The sequence below is a fragment of the Helianthus annuus genome, chromosome 8 (genome assembly GCF_002127325.2).
Source record: "Helianthus annuus cultivar XRQ/B chromosome 8, HanXRQr2.0-SUNRISE, whole genome shotgun sequence".
Lineage (NCBI taxonomy): Eukaryota > Viridiplantae > Streptophyta > Magnoliopsida > Asterales > Asteraceae > Helianthus > Helianthus annuus.
Window position 1 is genome coordinate 80,763,064 of NC_035440.2, and position 9,032 is coordinate 80,772,095.

The following is a 9,032-nucleotide window of genomic DNA, read 5'->3' on the forward strand; positions in this document are numbered from 1 at the left end:
TTGCCTTTTTCATTCAAAATCAAAATTGGGTCTGATTTTTCAGTTAACCACATGCCTTTTTCCTCCCTTTTAAAGAAGGGCAAAATGATATTTTAACGTATTATTATAACATATAAAAAAACGAAAAAATAAAATCACAAAATCCCTTTATAAAACCCTAACCGTCCCTTCTTCAACCCCCAGTCCCCATCGTTCTTCTTCCACCTTAGCCACCTGCAACTGAACTGAAGATTAACACAATGGTGGTTTGCACGATTCGATTAGGGTTGAAGAAGGACAGTGGAGACTGGGGTTGGAGAAGGGATAATTAGGGTTTTATAAAGGGATTTTGTGATTTTTTTTGTTTTTTTTAATATGTTATAATAATACGTTAAAAGACAATTTTGCCCTTCATTAAAAGAGAGAAAAACGATAAAAAAAACATTTAGTTAACTGAAAAATCAAACCTAATTTGAATTTTGAATTAAAATGACAACAAAATTGAAACCATAGAAACCCAAATTCAAAAGGTTTCAGTTTTGGATTAAAGTGACAAAAGTGACCAAACTTTAGGGACCATTTTAGCATTTAATTCTTTACTTTATATGGATTTTTATTTTCTAAAACCTAAGCGTTATATATTATATCAAAAGGAAAACTAGAAAATTTTAACCAAAGACTCCTAATATATACTTTTTACATTAGTATCAATCAATTATCTTGTTAAACATACAACAGAGATATTTAATTTGAGTTTTTTTTTCTTTTCGAGGATCATTTCAAATAGAAATGAAATAGAATACGTATATATAATTAATATTGAGAGATACAAACTTAATAAAATAAGAAAAAAGTAAAAAGTAAAAAGTAAATGAATTAATAAGTAATAGTAAAATAAAATGGTGCGTTTCAAAAAAATAAATAAAAAACAATAAAAAGGTTATTAAAAAAAGGAAGGACCATGCGCCATTTTGCAACAAGAATTTTGAGTGTATATGTTAAATTACAAAATTGCCTCTATATGAAAAGGTGGTCTTCTTCTCCAACATATTTTGCCCCATCTGTAACTTATCCGATGAACATCATTTTTACTTTATCTTTTCTTTTAGTTCAAACACATTTTTGCTTCAACCAGTCTTCTATTATCAATTCTAGAGGGTTGAAGTCAAAATTGAATCGTATATATACTTATAAAAACCAATTTTTATGGGGTGTGTCCGCCCATCCACAGACCCAACTGGGTCCGCCCTTGCTCCCTGTTCACTTGGCTATAGCACATTTGGTCATTCGTAAATTCTATCAACTATTTATTCATTAATCAAAATACACCTGCGTATTATGTTTTACACCTACCGTTTTTGTGCCTCAAGAGTCAAGCGAAGGCCAACGAACAATTCACTACCATTGTTCTAATCACCAAGGCTGACCCGGGGCAAAGGCGGGATATGAGTTATTTTTTTTGTTAAGTTTATGAAAAAAATAAAAGTTTGGAGACTGTAAATAGTCCCTCAAGAGTTGGTTTATTTTATTTAGAGTCTCCAATTTTTTTTCATAAACTTGATAAAAAAAAAAAAACTCAATACCCATGTTTATACTTTAGAGCCCATTTTTTACATATTTATGTTTATACTTTAGGTGTCTATTTTTTTTATTGCACAAGGCATCTGAATTTCTAGGAACCTTGCGGTAAGATATTAGAGGTAGTGGTTTAATGAATTGAAATGCAAGCAGTTTGGAGATACATAGTTACGTCATGGTGCATCGATCCAATATCCAAATTAGAGGTGTACAAATCGGTTTTCCTCAAAAACCGGTTCCGGTTATTACCGAACCGGTTTTTTCCACAAAAACAAAAACCGGTTTTTTTATAACCGGTTTCGATTACCAAGCGGTTTTTTTTTTTACTCAAAACAATAACCGGTCCAACCGGTTACGACTGGTTTTTAACCGGTTTATTAAAAAAAACCGTTTTTTACCGGTTTAAACCGTTTTTTATAACCGGTTTCGAAGATAAATATCCCTAACCAGTCTACAACCGGCGGTTCAGTTCAGTTCTAAAACCGGTTAGAAAAACCGGTTTCGTTTTTTTTCTCGGTTTCGGTTCTAAAATCGGTTTTTTTGTACACCTCTAATCCAAACCACTAAAGTTTTAAATTTTGTTTATGTTTTATTTTCTATTTTAAGTTGAGGGTAAAGCTAACTTTGTATATAAATTTCCATTGCCGTTCACTTAATGGACCATCTAATGAGTACTTTTCTTTAATAATTAAGATTTTTTCCTCTTAAATGCTATATTAAATTGTACCTTTTTAAAAATGAATCTTGATCTTCTTAACACCAAAAGGGAAAATGTCACATGTTGATGCAACAAATACAAGACTAACAGTAGTAGCTGGGTTGGTTAGGTAAAAAGGTTGAAGGGTTTAACTTTGCCTAACGCAGGTCGTGGGGTCCCCCCACGTTTGCAAGACGTGGAAGGAGGTTTACTAGTTTATTGTTGTTATATGCTGAAGATCCTTCTCTGAAATGTACTCAGATTCGAAAGTGGTAGCAAATGGAATGTGTGTGGTGGATGTGAAAAGGAGTGACTTGTATGGAAGCAAGTACTCCACGTGAATGACCAGAGATTAGAGAATCAGAGCTGGCCAGGAGATGTTTTCTGAAGTAAATGAAGTGTCAATTTATAAGAGAAGACATCTCCCGAAGTAGAATGTATTAGACTAGTAACCTTGCTTGCAGTGGAGGGTTTCCCCTTTCGGGGGTTAAAGGCTTTTGACTCCTGGATAATAGCGTGCATTGTGCAGACCTGCTTTGCTTTTGCGGCTATGGGTTGGTGAAGTGATCTCCGGATGTGACTGGCCACTGTTTCCGCCTCGCTTTTCCCATCTCACAGCTTTTCAACCATTGAACCGTTTAACCATTTGAGCATTTACATATTTAGTCATTTTATTTAGTCTTGGGCTACCCCCGTCATCAGCCCCCCAAGTCAGAGGTTTTTGGGTAATGAGCTCAAAGACTTCTAACTTTTATGCATGTATTTTATTGCCTAAAGGTTTCGAGGGTTCGTTGTTTGAAGGCTTGAAAGGTTGAAGGCAGTTAATATTTGAATTTGAATTTTAAATAACTGACAATTGATTTGATTGATGTATGGCAGTTGATAGGGTGGCGGTTTTGCAGAAGTTACTGTTTGCCATTATTACCCCTATTGTAGGTTTACATTTATTTTATATTTGCAAATCCCATCCATTTTATTCATAATTTTTCCAAGTTTCTGCCATTTCCTTCCTTCTCTAAGGTTAGTTTCGGTTTCCTTTACACCTTGCATTCTTCATTTTCTGTTTTTCAAAAATGGGTGCTTGTAAGGACTTAGCAAAATCTTTTTCTCGGTTAACACAAGAGGAGGTAGATTTATTTTGTATGGAATATGGTATTGATAGAAAATTTAACCCAATTGCTCCTGCTTGTGATGTTCCTATTGATAAACCGATCCCCGGTTCGATTGCCCTTTACTGCCGTCATTTTCAATTTTCGAATCTTCGTTATCCCTTTTCGTTTTTTGTTTTGAACTTGTTGGAGTATTATCGGGTTTCTTTTGGGCAAGTTCATCCGAAGGGGATGGCTAGGGTTTTGCATTTTGAGGTTTTGTGTCGTGCTCTTGGATATGATCCTTCCTTGTTGCTCTTTCGGCGGTTTTTCCGTTTGGCCAAGAATGGCGACTGGTTCACCTTTGAAACATCAAAGGTTGATTCTTGCCTCATCTTGTCTATGGTTACAACACTTGGGACCTGGAAGGATCGCTTTTTCTGGGTTTCCGAGTCTATTATTCCTTTCAAGATGGTGTGGAGGCATCCGGATGCTGTTCTCAATGATCCGGAGCCCTCTAAATCTGAATTGAATGATGCTTTTCTTACAGCCATCCGGGGGTGCCCTTCGAGGGTTCGTCCCTTCCCTGAACATTTGTTAGTTCTTTTAGGGGTTAGTAACATTTGGGGGAAAGCCGATCGGGATCCGGTACTAATGAGAAACGGCGTGGGTATGCATTTTCCCTTTTTGCATTTTTCTGACTTATGACTTATTTGCTTTTGTTTTGTTTTTTTTGTAGTCATGCCTGCTTTCGATTTTATCAAAAGTGATGATACTTCTGATGTTGTATTGGGGATGCTCCGTCTGTTCCTGGCGAGAATGTTGTGGTTAGAACTGTTGAGCAAAGGTTTGAGGGCACAGGTTATGTTAGTGTTGCCAATGTCAAGGGTTTTTCTAAGTCCAACGCTCCCAAGTCTTCGACCCGCCGATCTTCTCGTCGGTTGTTGAAAGCTGGTCCTCAATCCACTTCTACTGAACCAGTGTACTTGAGTGATGATATTGAAGTTTCGGAAGATCAAGGTGGTGAAGCAGGTGCTGAGAAGGATAAAGAATTAGTTGTTCATGGTAAAAAGGTTCCAGGCAAGAAGGTTGTTGCTACCCCTGTTCAGGAATCTTCAAGCAGGGACGTTGAAGGGTTAGATCCGGAAGGGATTTATGTGCCTACTTGGTTGGTGAAGAATGGTGACAGCTTCAAAGATGCTGCTGTTTGTGAGGATGCTCTTAGTCACATTGCTCCTCCTTCAGTGCACAAGACTATTGCCGGGATGGATGATGACTTGATGTTGTCTCGGATGATTTTGAGTACTTGCAACCTTGCTGCTATGCTTCCTCAAGGTATTGCCCGTTTGCGTCAAAGGATGCAGGAATATGAAGAATTTTCCAAGAGAAGGATAAGATGAAATCCTCCATGGCCTCGATGAAAAAGGAGATAGCTGGTTTTGCCGAGAAAGAAGCAGCATTGGAGAAGAAGGTTAGTGACTTGAAGAAGATGCATGAGATTGAGATGGGTGATTTGAAAAAGAGTTTTGAGGCTAACTTATTGAAGTTAAAAGCTGACCGGGAGACTTTGGCTGTTCAGCAACAGGCTTTTCGTGAGGAGAAAGAGGGGTTGAAGGCTTCAGTTGCTCGTTCTATCGCTGACAATCAGTGGTTAATTGAGCAAGGTTTCCAGCAGGTTGTTACTTATCTTTTACATTCCAAGGAGTTCAATTCTGCCCTTGGCGATGTTTATACTAAGCTTCTCAACCTAGGGAAACACCAAGGCCTCATTGCTGGTTATAAGCTTCATGAATCCGGCCATCCTTTGGAGAAGTCACCTCTATTTCGTCCCGAGGCTTCTGACGTTTTTAAAGGCTCCGTTGAGCAAATGGAGAAACTGACCTATCCTTTCATCCATCAAGTTTTTGCTTGCTTTGGTAAGCCTCTTACTGTGTTGCAGGACTTGAAACCGGAGGGCCTAAATGAAAAAGTTTGTGCCCAAATCTTGGGTTCTCTTTCAAGGAAGAGATCCTATTCGGGGGATAGTGATGATACCCTTTCAGGTCAGCCGGATGTTCCTAAGGATGCAAGCTTGGAGGCTTCAGCGGTGGGGGGTGATGGAAGTTTAAAGACTAAGAAGCTGAAGAAAACAAAGAAGACCAAGGGCGAAGGTTCTGGAGTTTCCAAGTCTGTTGATTCTTAATTCGTAGCTTTCTTAGCACTAAAAACAATTTATGGTTTGTAACCCTTAAACAATATTAGGTTTTCAGGGACCCTTAAGGTTCCTGTTGGTTGTGTTGAAGGCCTGTGTGGCCGTTTGAACAATGGTTAGATTTGCAAGTTACTAGGACTTGCCTTAACTTATGTTTGGAAGTCTTTTAGGGCTTTCTTCGATATGGTATGATGTCTTAACTTTCTTATTTATGTTATGTTTTTAGACTTGTGTCTGTTTTTGTTAAGGCAGTCTGTTTGGCTTTAACCTTCCAAGCCTTTTGGCTGTCTGTTAGTAGGTTGAAGCCTTTAGGGTTTCGAGTTGTTACTCGGGTGGCTTGAAGCCTTGAAGGCTTCTTAGACTTGTGGCCTGACTTGGTTTGTATCTTTGTGATTTTTGTCCAAGTGATTTTGTTCTTTTGGATTCTCTTTGTCCTTTTGTAACTTTGTCTTTGTTCAGTTTGTGCTGCCCTTATGTTTGTCATACCTAAAAGGGTTCAGTGCTGCAGACACTTAGCCTTGGTATTTTTAACAAGAAGATCTAGCACCTATCCTTTTTATTATTTCTTTGGTTTTCACTTGAATTTTTCAAGCCTTTTTGTTGATTATATTTTTAAGGCTTAGGGAACATTTGGTGTAGGCTGTTCACACCCGTCTATGAGACAATTTTAGGTTTTCTTAACAAGTCTCATGGAGTTGTATTGATTTAGGAACTCACCCCTTATATAGGTTCATTCAACCCTTGAACCTATTGAGCGATGTGGCCTGGGAGCTCATCCCCTTACATGGCCCCTGCCATGGAGTTTTTTGCTAGGTTCTCAACCTGATCTTAGGATAGAAAGACAAGTTTGATAAAGCAACTTCATTCATTTCAGCAATACTTGCTTTTTACAAAAGACATTCATAATTCTGCTTGAAATACATTTTGATACAAACCAAACTTTCCTGTTTAAACATGGAACCTTTTCAGGGTTTTGCCGTTCCAATGCCTTGGAAGCCTTTTGCCTTCTGGGTCAGCCAGCTTGTAGGATCCACCTTTGTGTGCTTCAAGGATGGTGTATGGGCCTTCCCATTTTGGGCCAAGCTTTCCTTGATTTTCTTTCTTGTTGGCTTCGTTGTTTCTGAGGACCAGGTCCCCTAGCTTGAAACGTTCGTTCTTGACTTTTTTGTTGTAGTAAGCTTCCATCTGTTGCTTGTATTTGGCCTCTTGAATTGCGGCTTGATCTCTTGTTTCCTCTAGGAGTTGTAAATTCAACATGATCTCTTTTTGGTTTGTTTCGGGATTCATGTTGACAATTCTTTTGGTTACAACTCCTATCTCAACGGGGATCACAGCTTCGGATCCGAATACCAAGCTATAAGTGTTTTCTTATGGCTTGTTTTTTCGGTTGTTCTAATTGCCCATAGGACACTAGGCAATTCTTCAAGCCAGTTGTTTTCGTATCTTCCCAATCTTGTCTTGATGCCTTCTACTATGCTTCTATTTGTTCTTTCCACCTGACCGTTTGATTGTGAATAAGCCACTGAGCTAAAAACCTGATCGATTTTGTATTCCTTGCACCAAGTGCTGAAAGGCTTCTCAGCAAATTGTCTTCCGTTGTCAGTGACAAGTACTCCCGGCAATCCATAACGGCAAATGATGTTTTCCCAAACAAAGTCAATGACCTGTTTTCCCGTGATTTTGGAAAGTGGTTTGACTTCGGGCCATTTGGTGAAATAATCTACTGCCACCAGTAAGAATTTTACTCCCCCTTTGCTTGGGGGAAATGGACCAACAATGTCCATCCCCCATTTGTGGAATGGCCATGCCGAGGTTATTGGGACTAAGTCATGCTTGGGACTTCTTGGAATTGGTGCATGAATTTGACAAGCATCACATTTCTTCAATTCTTCGGTTGTATCGCGGTGCATTGATGGCCAGAAATATCCAAGGTTCATGAGCTTTGCAACCACCAACCTAGCTCCAAAGTGAGCTCCGCACACACCATCATGAATTTCTTTGATCAAGTACTTGCTTTGCTCCGGACCGACACATCTTAACAAGGGAGCAAGGTAACTCTTTTTGTAAAGGGTTTCTCCTTGTAGTACGTATTGCCTTGCCTTGATCTCAACCCTTTTAGCTTCTACTTGATCATTTGGCAATTCACCATTTTTAAGGAACTTTTTGATGGGAGTCATCCAGTTTGGATCTTCTTCGGTAACTACATCTTGAATTTCCAATTCATCGATTGATGGGGCCTTCAACACTTCTACCAGCACCTTCTTGGTAAGGTGGGCGAAATTGAGAGATGCAAGCTTACTTAGGGCATCAGCCTTTTTGTTTTGAGATCTGGGGATCTGTTTGATGTTGCATGCCTGGAAGGTACTCATCAGTTCCTTGGATTTTTCTCTGTATTTTTTCATGTTGGGTTCCTTAGCTATGTAGCTATCATTCACTTGGCTTGAGACCAGCAACGAATCTGTGAACACTTCAAGCTTTTCGATCTTCATCTCTTTAGCTAGCCTTAGGCCAGCTATTAGTGCCTCGTATTCAGCTTCGTTATTGGTGGTCTGAAAATTAAAACGGAGAGCATATGTGAATTCCAGCCCTTCTAGGTTGATCAAAATTAGCCCAGCCCCTGACCCTTCAACGCTTGAAGCCCCGTCGGTAAAAAGCTTCCAGGCTTCAGGGTTGGAGGGTTCAGTAGTGGTAGCGTTTACTTCAGTGATTGCCTGGTTTGGGACTTCCACAATGAAATCGGCCAAGACTTGTGCCTTGATAGCTTTTCTTGGGACATAGGTGATGTTATGCTCACCCAGTTCTATGGCCCATTTGGCTAATCGCCCCGAGTTTTCAGGTTTTTCAAGCACACTCTTAATAGGTTGGTCGGTGACCACTTGTATGGGGTGTGCTTGGAAATACCTTCGAAGCCTTCTAGCTGTTTGAACTAGGGCTAGGGCAAGTTTTTCAAGGGGAGGGTATTTTATTTTAGCTAATTTTAAAGTTTTGCTGAAAAAATAAACGGGTACCTGGGCCTTGTCTCGCTCAATGGTGAGGACTGCACTGATGGCCTCGTCAGCAATTGAGAGGTACACCGATATTAACTCCCCGGTTTTTGGTGCCGCGATATCTGGTAGGGAAGCTAAATGTTGCTTCATCTGGTTGAAAGCTTCTTCAGCTTCTTCAGTCCATTTGAAATCCTTCTTGTCTGAGCAGTTCTTGAGCGTTTTGTAGAAGGGCAGAGATCTTTCGGCCAACTTTGAGGTAAAACGCTTCAAGGCTGCAAGCTTCCCGTTTAAGCTTTCAACCTCCTTCTTGGTTTTTGGTGGTTTGGCTTCGAGGACGGCTTTCACTTTGTTAGGGTTGGCTTTGATGCTTTGCTTCCCAACAATGTGACCCAAGAATTTTCCCTCCTCGAATCCAAATGAGCATTTTTCCGGATTAAGCTTCATGTTAACCTTTTTGAGGTTCTTGAAAGTCTCTTGAATATCGTCAAGCATTTGATATTCCGTCTTGCTTT